Here is a 14,000-nt window from a genome sequence, read left to right on the forward strand (position 1 = left end):
TCACTGTCAGGATGATCCATCCTCTCTCCTTCATCAGCTTCAGATCCCACTGTTTCCCTGAGCAGGAAGGTCTGGAATTGAAAATACAGAGGACATTAAACAACATTCACTCAGTACATGGCACTCATTTTGGTTTATACGCTCGAAATTGAGCCATGAGGGAGGTGTGAAGAGTGTCAGGATGGCCGAGTGGTCTAAGGCGCTGCGTTCAGGTCGCAGTCTCCCTTGGAGGTGTGGGTTCAAATCCCACTTCTGACAAGTGTATTTTGCGAGGTGGATACGTTTTTGGACTTTTTTTTTCCCAAGCACCGTATCAAAAACAATGTCAACAGTTTCTGTAAATTATCGATAAGATCTATTTTCCATTGCTTGCACTAATTGCCTGAAGTTGGCTAAATCGCAGTAAATCGGTAAAGCAGGAAATCACAGCATCTTCAACAAATCGTGATAGAGGGGCCGAGATAAAGGTTTCGACCCTACATATCAAAAGCGCAGCTGTCAATAGTTCAGCAGGTTCACAGTGCAAAAGGTTCAGTGGCACCAGGGTCCCCTGCATCCCAATCACAGCTGGTTTTTAACTTCTGTATTCAGGGGATGGGAGGGGTGGGGGTGTTGCGTCGTGCACACACAGTGCCTGTTTTGCAGAGAAGTTTTAATAAATACACAAAGAATAATATGGAGTCTTTAGCCACGAGGAACACCTTCCCCTACCTTTTATTCTCTCCGATTCCACATCACCGCACCTACCATCCAACTCCAAAACTCGGGGGAGACTAACACTCCCTACCTCCCTTGGTGTGCATCATGGGCGTGCCCATGACGAACACAACATTTCTCCTTAACCAATACAAAACAAACATAGCTGCTCAAAAAAAAGATACTATACTAATCCAGTATACAAGAATAGTACACAACAATAAATACCACATTCAGTCAATCCACCCCGAATCCTTGCAGCCGCGTTGAGCATGGCGGTCGAGGACTCAAACTGTACCGTTCAAGTCCTTGTCTCAGAGGCACTGAGTTGATTGGTATGGAGCCAGGCACCTCCTGATCTGAATCTTGAACTGGCTCCAAATTCTGCATGTCCACACCCCCTGTAGTAGATGATTGAGAATTAGTAGCAGTCACCACCGGCCATATGCACTGGCTCAAAATTCTGCAAATCCACACCCCATGTAGTAGATGATTGAGAATTAGTAGCAGTCACCACAGGTTCCACTTTCAGGATGATCCATCCTCTCTCCTTCATCAGCTTCAGATCCCACTGTTTCCCTGAGCAGGAAGGTCTGGAATTGAAAATACAGAGGACATTAAATAACATTCACTCAGTACATGGCACTCATTTTGGTTTATAAGCTGGAAATTGAGCCATCAGTCTGGTGTCAAGAGTGTCAGGATGGCCGGGTGGTCTAAGGTGCTGCATTCAGGTCACAGTCTCCCTTGGAGACGTGGGTGCAAACCCCTCTTCTGACAAGTGTCTTTTGCGAGGTGGATACATTTTTGGACTTTTTTTTCCCAAGCACCCTTATCAAAAACAATGTCAACGGTTTCTGTAAATTATCGATAAGATGTATTGTCCGTTGCTTGCACTAATTGCTTGAAGTTGGCTAAATCGCAGTAAATCGGTAAAGCAGGAAATCACAGCATCTTCAACAAATCGTGATAGAGGGGCCGAGATAAAGGTTTCGACCCTACATATCAAAAGCACAGCTGTCAATAGTTCAGCAGGTTCACAGTGCAGAAGGTTCAGTGGCACCAGGGTCCCCTGCATCCCAATCACAGCTGGTTTTTAACTTCTGTATTCAGGGCATGGGAGGGGTGTGTTGCATCGTGCACACACAGTGCCTCTTTCACAGATAAGTTTTAATAAATACACAGAGAATAATATAGAGTCATTGGCCACGAGGAACACCTTCCCTGACCTTTTATTCTCTCCGGTTCCACGTCACCGCGCCTACCATCCAACTCCAAAACTCGGGGGAGAATAACACTCCCTACCTCCCTTGGTGTGCATCATAGGCGTGCCCATGACGAACACAACATTTCTCCTTAACCAATACAAAACAAACATAGCTGCTCAAAAAAAAGATACTATACTAAACCAGTATACAAGAATAGTACACAACAAGAAATGCCACATTCAGTCAATCCACCCCGAATCCTTGCAGCCGCGTTGAGCATGGCGGTCGAGGACTCAAACTGTACCGTTCAAGTCCTTGTCGCAGAGGCACTGAGTTGATTGGTATGGAGCCAGGCTCCTCCTGATCTGAATCTTGAACTGGCTCCAAATTCTGCATGTCCACACCCCCTGTAGTAGATGATTGAGAATTAGTAGCAGTCTCCACCGGCCATGTGCACTGGCTCAAAATTCAGCATGTCCACACCCCATGTAGTAGATGATTGAGAATTAGTAGCAGTCACCACCGGATCCACTGTCAGGATGATCCATCCTCTCTCCTTCATCAGCTTCAGATCCCACTGTTTCCCTGAGCAGGAAGGTCTGGAATTGAAAATTCAGAGGACATTAAACAACATTCACTCAGTACATGGCACTCATTTTGGTTTATAAGCTGGAAATTGAGCCATCAGTGCAGTGTCAAGAGTGTCAGGATGGCCGAGTGGTCTAAGGCGCTGCGTTCAGGTCGCAGTCTCCTTTGGAGGCGTGGGTTCGAATCCCACTTCTGACAAGTGTCTTTTGCGAGGTGGATACATTTTTGGACTTTTTTTTTCCAAGCACCCGTATCAAAAACAATGTCAACAGTTTCTGTAAATTATCGATAAGATCTATTGTCCGTTGCTTGCACTAATTTCCTGAAGTTGGCTAAATCGCAGTAAATCTGTAAAGCGGGAAATCACAGCATCTTCAACAAATCGTGATAGAGGGGCCGAGATAAAGGTTTCGACCCTACATATCAAGAGCGCAGCTGTCAATAGTTCAGCAGGTTCACAGTGCAGAAGGTTCAGTGGCACCAGGGTCCCCTGCGTCCCAATCACAGCTGGTTTTTAACTTCTGTATTCAGGGCATGGGAGGGGTGTGTTGCATCGTGCACACACAGTGCCTGTTTTGCAGAGAAGTTTTAATAAATACACAGAGAATAATATAGAGTCATTGGCCATGAGGAACACCTTCCCTGACCATTTATTCTCTCCGGTTCCATGTCACCGCGCCTACCATCCAACTCCAAAACTCTGGGGAGACTAACACTCCCTACCTCCCTTGGTGTGCATCATAGGCGTGCCCATGACGAACACAACATTTCTCCTTAACCAATACAAAACAAACATAGCTGCTCAAAAAAAAGATACTATACTAATCCAGTATACAAGAATAGTACACAACAAGAAATGCCACATTCAGTCAATCCACCCCGAATCCTTGCAGCCGCGTTGAGCATGGCGGTCGAGGACTCAAACTGTACCGTTCAAGTCCTTGTCTCAGAGGCACTGAGTTGATTGGTATGGAGCCAGGCACCTCCTGATCTGAATCTTGAACTGGCTCCAAATTCTGCATGTCCACACCCCTTGTAGTAGATGATTGAGAATTAGTAGCAGTCACCACCGGCCATGTGCACTGGCTCAAACTTCTGCATGTCCACACCCCATGTAGTCGATGATTGAGAATTAGTAGCAGTCACCACCGGATTCACTGTCAGGATGATCCATCCTCTCTCCTTCATCAGCTTCAGATCCCACTGTTTCCCTGAGCAGGAAGGTCTGGAATTGAAAATACAGAGGACATTAAACAACATTCACTCAGTACATGGCACTCATTTTGGTTTATACGCTCGAAATTGAGCCATGAGCGTGGTGTGAAGAGTGTCAGGATGGCCGAGTGGTCTAAGGCGCTGCGTTCAGGTTGCATCCTCCCTTGGAGACGTGGGTTCAAACTCCTCTTCTGACAAGTGTCTTTTGCGAGGTGGATACATTTTTGGACTTTTTTTTTTCAAGCACCCTTATCAAAAACAATGTCAACAGTTTCTGTAAATTATCGATAAGATCTATTTTCCGTTGCTTGCACTAATTGCCTGAAGTTGGCTAAATCGCAGTAAATCGATAAAGCAGGAAATCACAGCATCTTCAACAAATCGTGATAGAGGGGCCGAGATAAAGGTTTCGACCCTACATATCAAAAGCGCAGCTGTCAATAGTTCTGCAGGTTCACAGTACAGAAGGTTCAGTGGCACCAGGGTCCCCTGCGTCCCAATCAGAGCTGGTTTTTAACTTCTGTATTCAGGGGATGGGAGGGGTGGGGGTGTTGCGTCGTGCACACACAGTGCCTGTTTTGCAGAGAAGTTTTAATAAATACACAAAGAATAATATGGAGTCTTTGGCCACGAGGAACACCTTCCCCTACCTTTTATTCTCTCCGATTCCACATCACCGCACCTACCATCCAACTCCAAAACTCGGGGGAGACTAACACTCCCTACCTCCCTTGGTGTGCATCATGGGCGTGCCCATGACGAACACAACATTTCTCCTTAACCAATACAAAACAAACATAGCTGCTCAAAAAAAAGATACTATACTAATCCAGTATACAAGAATAGTACACAACAATAAATACCACATTCAGTCAATCCACCCCGAATCCTTGCAGCCGCGTTGAGCATGGCGGTGGAGGACTCAAACTGTACCGTTCAAGTCCTTGTCTCAGAGGCACTGAGTTGATTGGTATGGAGCCAGGCACCTCCTGATCTGAATCTTGAACTGGCTCCAAATTCTGCATGTCCACACCCCCTGTAGTAGATGATTGAGAATTAGTAGCAGTCACCACCGGCCATATGCACTGGCTCAAAATTCTGTAAGTCCACACCCCATGTAGTAGATGATTGAGAATTAGTAGCAGTCACCACAGGGTCCACTGTCAGGATGGTCCATCCTCTCTCCTTCATCAGCTTCAGATCCCACTGTTTCCCTGAGCAGGAAGGTCTGGAATTGAAAATACAGAGGACATTAAATAACATTCACTCAGTACATGGCACTCATTTTGGTTTATAAGCTGGAAATTGAGCCATCAGTCTGGTGTCAAGAGTGTCTGGATGGCCGGGTGGTCTAAGGTGCTGCATTCAGGTCACAGTCTTCCTTGAAGACGTGGGTTCAAACCCCTCTTCTGACAAGTGTCTTTGCAAGGTGGATACATTTTTGGACTTTTTTTTCCAAGCACCCTTATCAAAAACAATGGCAACAGTTTCTGTAAATTATCGATAAGATCTATTGTCCGTTGCTTGCACTAATTGCCTGAAGTTGGCTAAATCGCAGTAAATCGGTAAAGCAGGAAATCACAGCATCTTCAACAAATGTTGATAGAGGGGCCGAGATAAAGGTTTCGACCCTACATATCAAAAGCACAGCTGTCCATAGTTCAGCAGGTTCACAGTGCAGAAGGTTCAGTGGCACCAGGGTCCCCTGCGTCCCAATCACAGCTGGTTTTTAACTTCTGTATTCTGGGCATGGGAGGGGTGTGTTGCATCGTGCACACACAGTGCCTGTTTCACAGATAAGTTTTAATAAATACACAGAGAATAATATAGAGTCATTGGCCATGAGGAACACCTTCCCTGACCTTTTATTCTCTCCGGTTCCACGTCACCGCGCCTACCATCCAACTCCAAAACTCGGGGAGACTAACACTCCCTACCTCCCTTGGTGTGCATCATAGGCGTGCCCATGACGAACACAACATTTCTCCTTAACCAATACAAAACAAACATAGCTGCTCAAAAAAAAGATACTATACTAAACCAGTATACAAGAATAGTACACAACAAGAAATGCCACATTCAGTCAATCCACCCCGAATCCTTGCAGCCGCGTTGAGCATGGCGGTCGAGGACTCAAACTGTACCGTTCAAGTCCTTGTCGCAGAGGCACTGAGTTGATTGGTATGGAGCCAGGCACCTCCTGATCTGAATCTTGAACTGGCTCCAAATTCTGCATGTCCACACCCCCTGTAGTAGATGATTGAGAATTAGTAGCAGTCACCACCGGCCATGTGCACTGGCTCAAAATTCAGCATGTCCACACCCCATGTAGTAGATGATTGAGAATTAGTAGCAGTCACCACCGGATCCACTGTCAGGATGATCCATCCTCTCTCCTTCATCAGCTTCAGATCCCACTGTTTCCCTGAGCAGGAAGGTCTGGAATTGAAAATAGAGAGGACATTAAACAACATTCACTCAGTACATGGCACTCATTTTGGTTTATAAGCTGGAAATTGAGCCATCAGTGCAGTATCAAGAGTGTCAGGATGGCCGAGTGGTCTAAGGCGCTGCGTTCAGGTCGCAGTCTCCTTTGGAGGTGTGGGTTTGAATCCCACTTCTGACAAGTGTCTTTTGCGAGGTGGATACATTTTTGGACTTTTTTTTTCCAAGCACCCGTATCAAAAACAATGTCAAAATTTTCTGTAAATTATCGAAAAGATCTATTGTCCGTTGCTTGCACTAATTTCCTGAAGTTGGCTAAATCGCAGTAAATCGGTAAAGCGGGAAATCACAGCATCTTCAACAAATCGTGATAGAGGGGCAGAGATAAAGGTTTCGACCCTACATATCAAGAGCGCAGCTGTCAATAGTTCAGCAGGTTCACAGTGCAGAAGGTTCAGTGGCACCAGGGTCCCCTGCGTCCCAATCACAGCTGGTTTTTAACTTCTGTATTCAGGGCATGGGAGGGGTGTGTTGCATCGTGCACACACGGTGCCTGTTTCGCAGATAAGTTTTAATAAATACACAGAGAATAATATAGAGTCATTGGCCACGAGGAACACCTTCCCTGACCTTTTATTCTCTCCGGTTCCACGTCACAGCGCCTACCATCCAACTCCAAAACTCAGGGGAGACTAACACTCCCTACCTTCCTTGGTGTGCATCATAGGCGTGCCCATGACGAACACAACATTTCTCCTTAACCAATACAAAACAAACATAGCTGCTCAAAAAAAAGATACTATACTAATCCAGTATACAAGAATAGTACACAACAAGAAATGCCACATTCAGTCAATCCACCCCGAATCCTTGCAGCCGCGTTGAGCATGGCGGTCGAGGACTCAAACTGTACCGTTCAAGTGCTTGTCTCAGAGGCACTGAGTTGATTGGTATGGAGCCAGGCACCTCCTGATCTGAATCTTGAACTGGCTCCAAATTCTGCATGTCCACACCCCTTGTAGTAGATGATTGAGAATTAGTAGCAGTCACCACCGGCCATGTGCACTGGCTCAAACTTCTGCATGTCCACACCCCATGTAGTCGATGATTGAGAATTCGTAGCAGTCACCACCGGATTCACTGTCAGGATGATCCATCCTCTCTCCTTCATCAGCTTCAGATCCCACTGTTTCCCTGAGCAGGAAGGTCTGGAATTGAAAATACAGAGGACATTAAACAACATTCACTCAGTACATGGCACTCATTTTGGTTTATACGCTCGAAATTGAGCCATGAGCGAGGTGTGAAGAGTGTCAGGATGGCCGAATGGTCTAAGGCGCTGCGTTCAGATCGCTGCCTCCCTTGGAGGTGTGGGTTCAAATCCCACTTCTGACAAGTGTATTTTGCGAGGTGGATACATTTTTTGACTTTTTTTTCTCAAGCACCGTATCAAAAACAATGTCAAGAGTTTCTGTAAATTATCGATAAGATATATTTTCCGTTGCTTGCACTAATTGCCTGAAGTTGGCTAAATCGCAGTAAATCGGTAAAGCAGGAAATCACAGCATCTTCAACAAATCGTGATAGAGGGGCCGAGATAAAGGTTTCGACCCTACATATCAAAAGCGCAGCTGTCAATAGATCAGCAGGTTCACAGTGCAGAAGGTTCGGTGGCACCAGGGTCCCCTGCGTCCCAATCACAGCTGGTTTTTAACTTCTGTATTCAGGGGATGGGAGGGGTGGGGGTGTTGCGTCGTGCACACACAGTGCCTGTTTTGCAGAGAAGTTTTAATAAATACACAAAGAATAATATGGAGTCTTTAGCCACGAGGAACACCTTCCCCTACCTTTTATTCTCTCCGATTCCACATCACCGCACCTACCATCCAACTCCAAAACTCGGGGGAGACTAACACTCCCTACTTCCCTTGGTGTGCATCATGGGCGTGCCCATGACGAACACAACATTTATCCTTAACCAATACAAAACAAACATAGCTGCTCAAAAAAAAGATACTATACTAATCCAGTATACAAGAATAGTACACAACGATAAATACCACATTCAGTCAATCCACCCCGAATCCTTGCAGCCGCGTTGAGCATGGCGGTCGAGGACTCAAATTGTACCCTTCATGTCCTTGTCTCAGAGGCACTGAGTTGATTGGTATGGAGCCAGGCACCTCCTGATCTGAATCTTGAACTGGCTCCAAATTCTGCATGTCCACACCCCCTGTAGTAGATGATTGAGAATTAGTAGCAGTCACCACCGGCCATGTGCACTGGCTCAAAATTCAGCATGTCCACACCCCATGTAGTAGATGATTGAGAATTAGTAGCAGTCACCACCGGATCCACTGTCAGGATGATCCATCCTCTCTCCTTCATCAGCTTCAGATCCCACTGTTTCCCTGAGCAGGAAGGTCTGGAATTGAAAATACAGAGGACATTAAACAACATTCACTCAGTACATGGCACTCATTTTGGTTTATAAGCTGGAAATTGAGCCATCAGTGCAGTGTCAAGAGTGTCAGGATGGCCGAGTGGTCTAAGGCGCTGCGTTCAGGTCGCAGTCTCCTTTGGAGGCGTGGGTTCGAATCCCACTTCTGACAAGTGTCTTTTGCGAGGTGGATACATTTTTGGACTTTTTTTTTCCAAGCACCCGTATCAAAAACAATGTCAACAGTTTCTGTAAATTATCGATAAGATCTATTGTCCGTTGCTTGCACTAATTTCCTGAAGTTGGCTAAATCGCAGTAAATCGGTAAAGCGGGAAATCACAGCATCTTCAACAAATCGTGATAGAGGGGCAGAGATAAAGGTTTCGACCCTACATATCAAGAGCGCAGCTGTCAATAGTTCAGCAGGTTCACAGTGCAGAAGGTTCAGTGGCACCAGGGTCCCCTGCGTCCCAATCACAGCTGGTTTTTAACTTCTGTATTCAGGGCATGGGAGGGGTGTGTTGCATCGTGCACACACGGTGCCTGTTTCGCAGATAAGTTTTTATAAATACAAAGAGAATAATATAGAGTCATTGGCCACGAGGAACACCTTCCCTGACCCTTTATTCTCTGCGGTTCCACGTCACCGCGCCTACCATCCAACTCCAAAACTCGGGGAGACTAACACTCCCTACCTCCCTTGGTGTGCATCATAGGCGTGCCCATGACGAACACAACATTTCTCCTTAACCAATACAAAACAAACATAGCTGCTCAAAAAAAAGATACTATACTAATCCAGTATACAAGAATAGTACACAACAAGAAATGCCACATTCAGTCAATCCACCCCGAATCCTTGCAGCCGCGTTGAGCATGGCGGTCGAGGACTCAAACTGTACCGTTCAAGTCCTTGTCTCAGAGGCACTGAGTTGATTGGTATGGAGCGAGGCACCTCCTGATCTGAATCTTGAACTGGCTCCAAATTCTGCATGTCCACACCCCTTGTAGTAGATGATTGAGAATTAGTAGCAGTCACCACCGGCCATGTGCACTGGCTCAAACTTCTGCATGTCCACACCCCATGTAGTCGATGATTGAGAATTAGTAGCAGTCACCACCGGATTCACTGTCAGGATGATCCATCCTCTCTCCTTCATCAGCTTCAGATCCCACTGTTTCCCTGAGCAGGAAGGTCTGGAATTGAAAATACAGAGGACATTAAACAACATTCACTCAGTACATGGCACTCATTTTGGTTTATACGCTCGAAATTGAGCCATGAGGGAGGTGTGAAGAGTGTCAGGATGGCCGAGTGGTCTAAGGCGCTGCGTTCAGGTCGCAGTCTCCCTTGGAGGTGTGGGTTCAAATCCCACTTCTGACAAGTGTATTTTGCGAGGTGGATACATTTTTGGACTTTTTTTTTCCCAAGCACCGTATCAAAAACAATGTCAACAGTTTCTGTAAATTATCGATAAGATCTATTTTCCATTGCTTGCACTAATTGCCTGAAGTTGGCTAAATCGCAGTAAATCGGTAAAGCAGGAAATCACAGCATCTTCAACAAATCGTGATAGAGGGGCCGAGATAAAGGTTTCGACCCTACATATCAAAAGCGCAGCTGTCAATAGTTCAGCAGGTTCACAGTGCAAAAGGTTCAGTGGCACCAGGGTCCCCTGCATCCCAATCACAGCTGGTTTTTAACTTCTGTATTCAGGGGATGGGAGGGGTGGGGGTGTTGCGTCGTGCACACACAGTGCCTGTTTTGCAGAGAAGTTTTAATAAATACACAAAGAATAATATGGAGTCTTTAGCCACGAGGAACACCTTCCCCTACCTTTTATTCTCTCCGATTCCACATCACCGCACCTACCATCCAACTCCAAAACTCGGGGGAGACTAACACTCCCTACCTCCCTTGGTGTGCATCATGGGCGTGCCCATGACGAACACAACATTTCTCCTTAACCAATACAAAACAAACATAGCTGCTCAAAAAAAAGATACTATACTAATCCAGTATACAAGAATAGTACACAACAATAAATACCACATTCAGTCAATCCACCCCGAATCCTTGCAGCCGCGTTGAGCATGGCGGTCGAGGACTCAAACTGTACCGTTCAAGTCCTTGTCTCAGAGGCACTGAGTTGATTGGTATGGAGCCAGGCACCTCCTGATCTGAATCTTGAACTGGCTCCAAATTCTGCATGTCCACACCCCCTGTAGTAGATGATTGAGAATTAGTAGCAGTCACCACCGGCCATATGCACTGGCTCAAAATTCTGCAAATCCACACCCCATGTAGTAGATGATTGAGAATTAGTAGCAGTCACCACAGGTTCCACTTTCAGGATGATCCATCCTCTCTCCTTCATCAGCTTCAGATCCCACTGTTTCCCTGAGCAGGAAGGTCTGGAATTGAAAATACAGAGGACATTAAATAACATTCACTCAGTACATGGCACTCATTTTGGTTTATAAGCTGGAAATTGAGCCATCAGTCTGGTGTCAAGAGTGTCAGGATGGCCGGGTGGTCTAAGGTGCTGCATTCAGGTCACAGTCTCCCTTGGAGACGTGGGTGCAAACCCCTCTTCTGACAAGTGTCTTTTGCGAGGTGGATACATTTTTGGACTTTTTTTTCCCAAGCACCCTTATCAAAAACAATGTCAACGGTTTCTGTAAATTATCGATAAGATGTATTGTCCGTTGCTTGCACTAATTGCCTGAAGTTGGCTAAATCGCAGTAAATCGGTAAAGCAGGAAATCACAGCATCTTCAACAAATCGTGATAGAGGGGCCGAGATAAAGGTTTCGACCCTACATATCAAAAGCACAGCTGTCAATAGTTCAGCAGGTTCACAGTGCAGAAGGTTCAGTGGCACCAGGGTCCCCTGCATCCCAATCACAGCTGGTTTTTAACTTCTGTATTCAGGGCATGGGAGGGGTGTGTTGCATCGTGCACACACAGTGCCTCTTTCACAGATAAGTTTTAATAAATACACAGAGAATAATATAGAGTCATTGGCCACGAGGAACACCTTCCCTGACCTTTTATTCTCTCCGGTTCCACGTCACCGCGCCTACCATCCAACTCCAAAACTCGGGGGAGAATAACACTCCCTACCTCCCTTGGTGTGCATCATAGGCGTGCCCATGACGAACACAACATTTCTCCTTAACCAATACAAAACAAACATAGCTGCTCAAAAAAAAGATACTATACTAAACCAGTATACAAGAATAGTACACAACAAGAAATGCCACATTCAGTCAATCCACCCCGAATCCTTGCAGCCGCGTTGAGCATGGCGGTCGAGGACTCAAACTGTACCGTTCAAGTCCTTGTCGCAGAGGCACTGAGTTGATTGGTATGGAGCCAGGCTCCTCCTGATCTGAATCTTGAACTGGCTCCAAATTCTGCATGTCCACACCCCCTGTAGTAGATGATTGAGAATTAGTAGCAGTCTCCACCGGCCATGTGCACTGGCTCAAAATTCAGCATGTCCACACCCCATGTAGTAGATGATTGAGAATTAGTAGCAGTCACCACCGGATCCACTGTCAGGATGATCCATCCTCTCTCCTTCATCAGCTTCAGATCCCACTGTTTCCCTGAGCAGGAAGGTCTGGAATTGAAAATTCAGAGGACATTAAACAACATTCACTCAGTACATGGCACTCATTTTGGTTTATAAGCTGGAAATTGAGCCATCAGTGCAGTGTCAAGAGTGTCAGGATGGCCGAGTGGTCTAAGGCGCTGCGTTCAGGTCGCAGTCTCCTTTGGAGGCGTGGGTTCGAATCCCACTTCTGACAAGTGTCTTTTGCGAGGTGGATACATTTTTGGACTTTTTTTTTCCAAGCACCCGTATCAAAAACAATGTCAACAGTTTCTGTAAATTATCGATAAGATCTATTGTCCGTTGCTTGCACTAATTTCCTGAAGTTGGCTAAATCGCAGTAAATCTGTAAAGCGGGAAATCACAGCATCTTCAACAAATCGTGATAGAGGGGCCGAGATAAAGGTTTCGACCCTACATATCAAGAGCGCAGCTGTCAATAGTTCAGCAGGTTCACAGTGCAGAAGGTTCAGTGGCACCAGGGTCCCCTGCGTCCCAATCACAGCTGGTTTTTAACTTCTGTATTCAGGGCATGGGAGGGGTGTGTTGCATCGTGCACACACAGTGCCTGTTTTGCAGAGAAGTTTTAATAAATACACAGAGAATAATATAGAGTCATTGGCCATGAGGAACACCTTCCCTGACCATTTATTCTCTCCGGTTCCATGTCACCGCGCCTACCATCCAACTCCAAAACTCTGGGGAGACTAACACTCCCTACCTCCCTTGGTGTGCATCATAGGCGTGCCCATGACGAACACAACATTTCTCCTTAACCAATACAAAACAAACATAGCTGCTCAAAAAAAAGATACTATACTAATCCAGTATACAAGAATAGTACACAACAAGAAATGCCACATTCAGTCAATCCACCCCGAATCCTTGCAGCCGCGTTGAGCATGGCGGTCGAGGACTCAAACTGTACCGTTCAAGTCCTTGTCTCAGAGGCACTGAGTTGATTGGTATGGAGCCAGGCACCTCCTGATCTGAATCTTGAACTGGCTCCAAATTCTGCATGTCCACACCCCTTGTAGTAGATGATTGAGAATTAGTAGCAGTCACCACCGGCCATGTGCACTGGCTCAAACTTCTGCATGTCCACACCCCATGTAGTCGATCATTGAGAATTAGTAGCAGTCACCACCGGATTCACTGTCAGGATGATCCATCCTCTCTCCTTCATCAGCTTCAGATCCCACTGTTTCCCTGAGCAGGAAGGTCTGGAATTGAAAATACAGAGGACATTAAACAACATTCACTCAGTACATGGCACTCATTTTGGTTTATACGCTCGAAATTGAGCCATGAGCGTGGTGTGAAGAGTGTCAGGATGGCCGAGTGGTCTAAGGCGCTGCGTTCAGGTTGCAGCCTCCCTTGGAGACGTGGGTTCAAACTCCTCTTCTGACAAGTGTCTTTTGCGAGGTGGATACATTTTTGGACTTTTTTTTTTCAAGCACCCTTATCAAAAACAATGTCAACAGTTTCTGTAAATTATCGATAAGATCTATTTTCCGTTGCTTGCACTAATTGCCTGAAGTTGGCTAAATCGCAGTAAATCGATAAAGCAGGAAATCACAGCATCTTCAACAAATCGTGATAGAGGGGCCGAGATAAAGGTTTCGACCCTACATATCAAAAGCGCAGCTGTCAATAGTTCTGCAGGTTCACAGTACAGAAGGTTCAGTGGCACCAGGGTCCCCTGCGTCCCAATCAGAGCTGGTTTTTAACTTCTGTATTCAGGGGATGGGAGGGGTGGGGGTGTTGCGTCGTGCACACACAGTGCC

At 46.0% G+C, this 14,000-nt stretch overlaps 6 non-coding genes across 6 annotated transcripts; all 6 read left to right on the forward strand.

The window, feature by feature from the left end:
* Positions 1-175: 175 nt before the first annotated feature.
* Positions 176-258, forward strand: TRNAL-CAG (transfer RNA leucine (anticodon CAG)). Its single transcript has one exon. It is a non-coding gene; the product is annotated as a tRNA-Leu (tRNA).
* Positions 259-2,607: 2,349 nt separating this feature from the next.
* Positions 2,608-2,690, forward strand: TRNAL-CAG (transfer RNA leucine (anticodon CAG)). Its single transcript has one exon. It is a non-coding gene; the product is annotated as a tRNA-Leu (tRNA).
* Positions 2,691-6,250: 3,560 nt separating this feature from the next.
* Positions 6,251-6,333, forward strand: TRNAL-CAG (transfer RNA leucine (anticodon CAG)). The gene has a single exon. It is a non-coding gene; the product is annotated as a tRNA-Leu (tRNA).
* Positions 6,334-8,681: 2,348 nt separating this feature from the next.
* On the forward strand, positions 8,682-8,764 carry TRNAL-CAG (transfer RNA leucine (anticodon CAG)). Its single transcript has one exon. It is a non-coding gene; the product is annotated as a tRNA-Leu (tRNA).
* A 1,130-nt stretch (positions 8,765-9,894) lies between these two features.
* Positions 9,895-9,977, forward strand: TRNAL-CAG (transfer RNA leucine (anticodon CAG)). Its single transcript has one exon. It is a non-coding gene; the product is annotated as a tRNA-Leu (tRNA).
* Positions 9,978-12,326: 2,349 nt separating this feature from the next.
* On the forward strand, positions 12,327-12,409 carry TRNAL-CAG (transfer RNA leucine (anticodon CAG)). The gene has a single exon. It is a non-coding gene; the product is annotated as a tRNA-Leu (tRNA).
* Positions 12,410-14,000: the final 1,591 nt, after the last annotated feature.

The sequence above is a fragment of the Pleurodeles waltl genome, unplaced genomic scaffold (genome assembly GCF_031143425.1).
Source record: "Pleurodeles waltl isolate 20211129_DDA unplaced genomic scaffold, aPleWal1.hap1.20221129 scaffold_39, whole genome shotgun sequence".
In the NCBI taxonomy this organism is placed as follows: Eukaryota; Metazoa; Chordata; class Amphibia; order Caudata; family Salamandridae; genus Pleurodeles; species Pleurodeles waltl.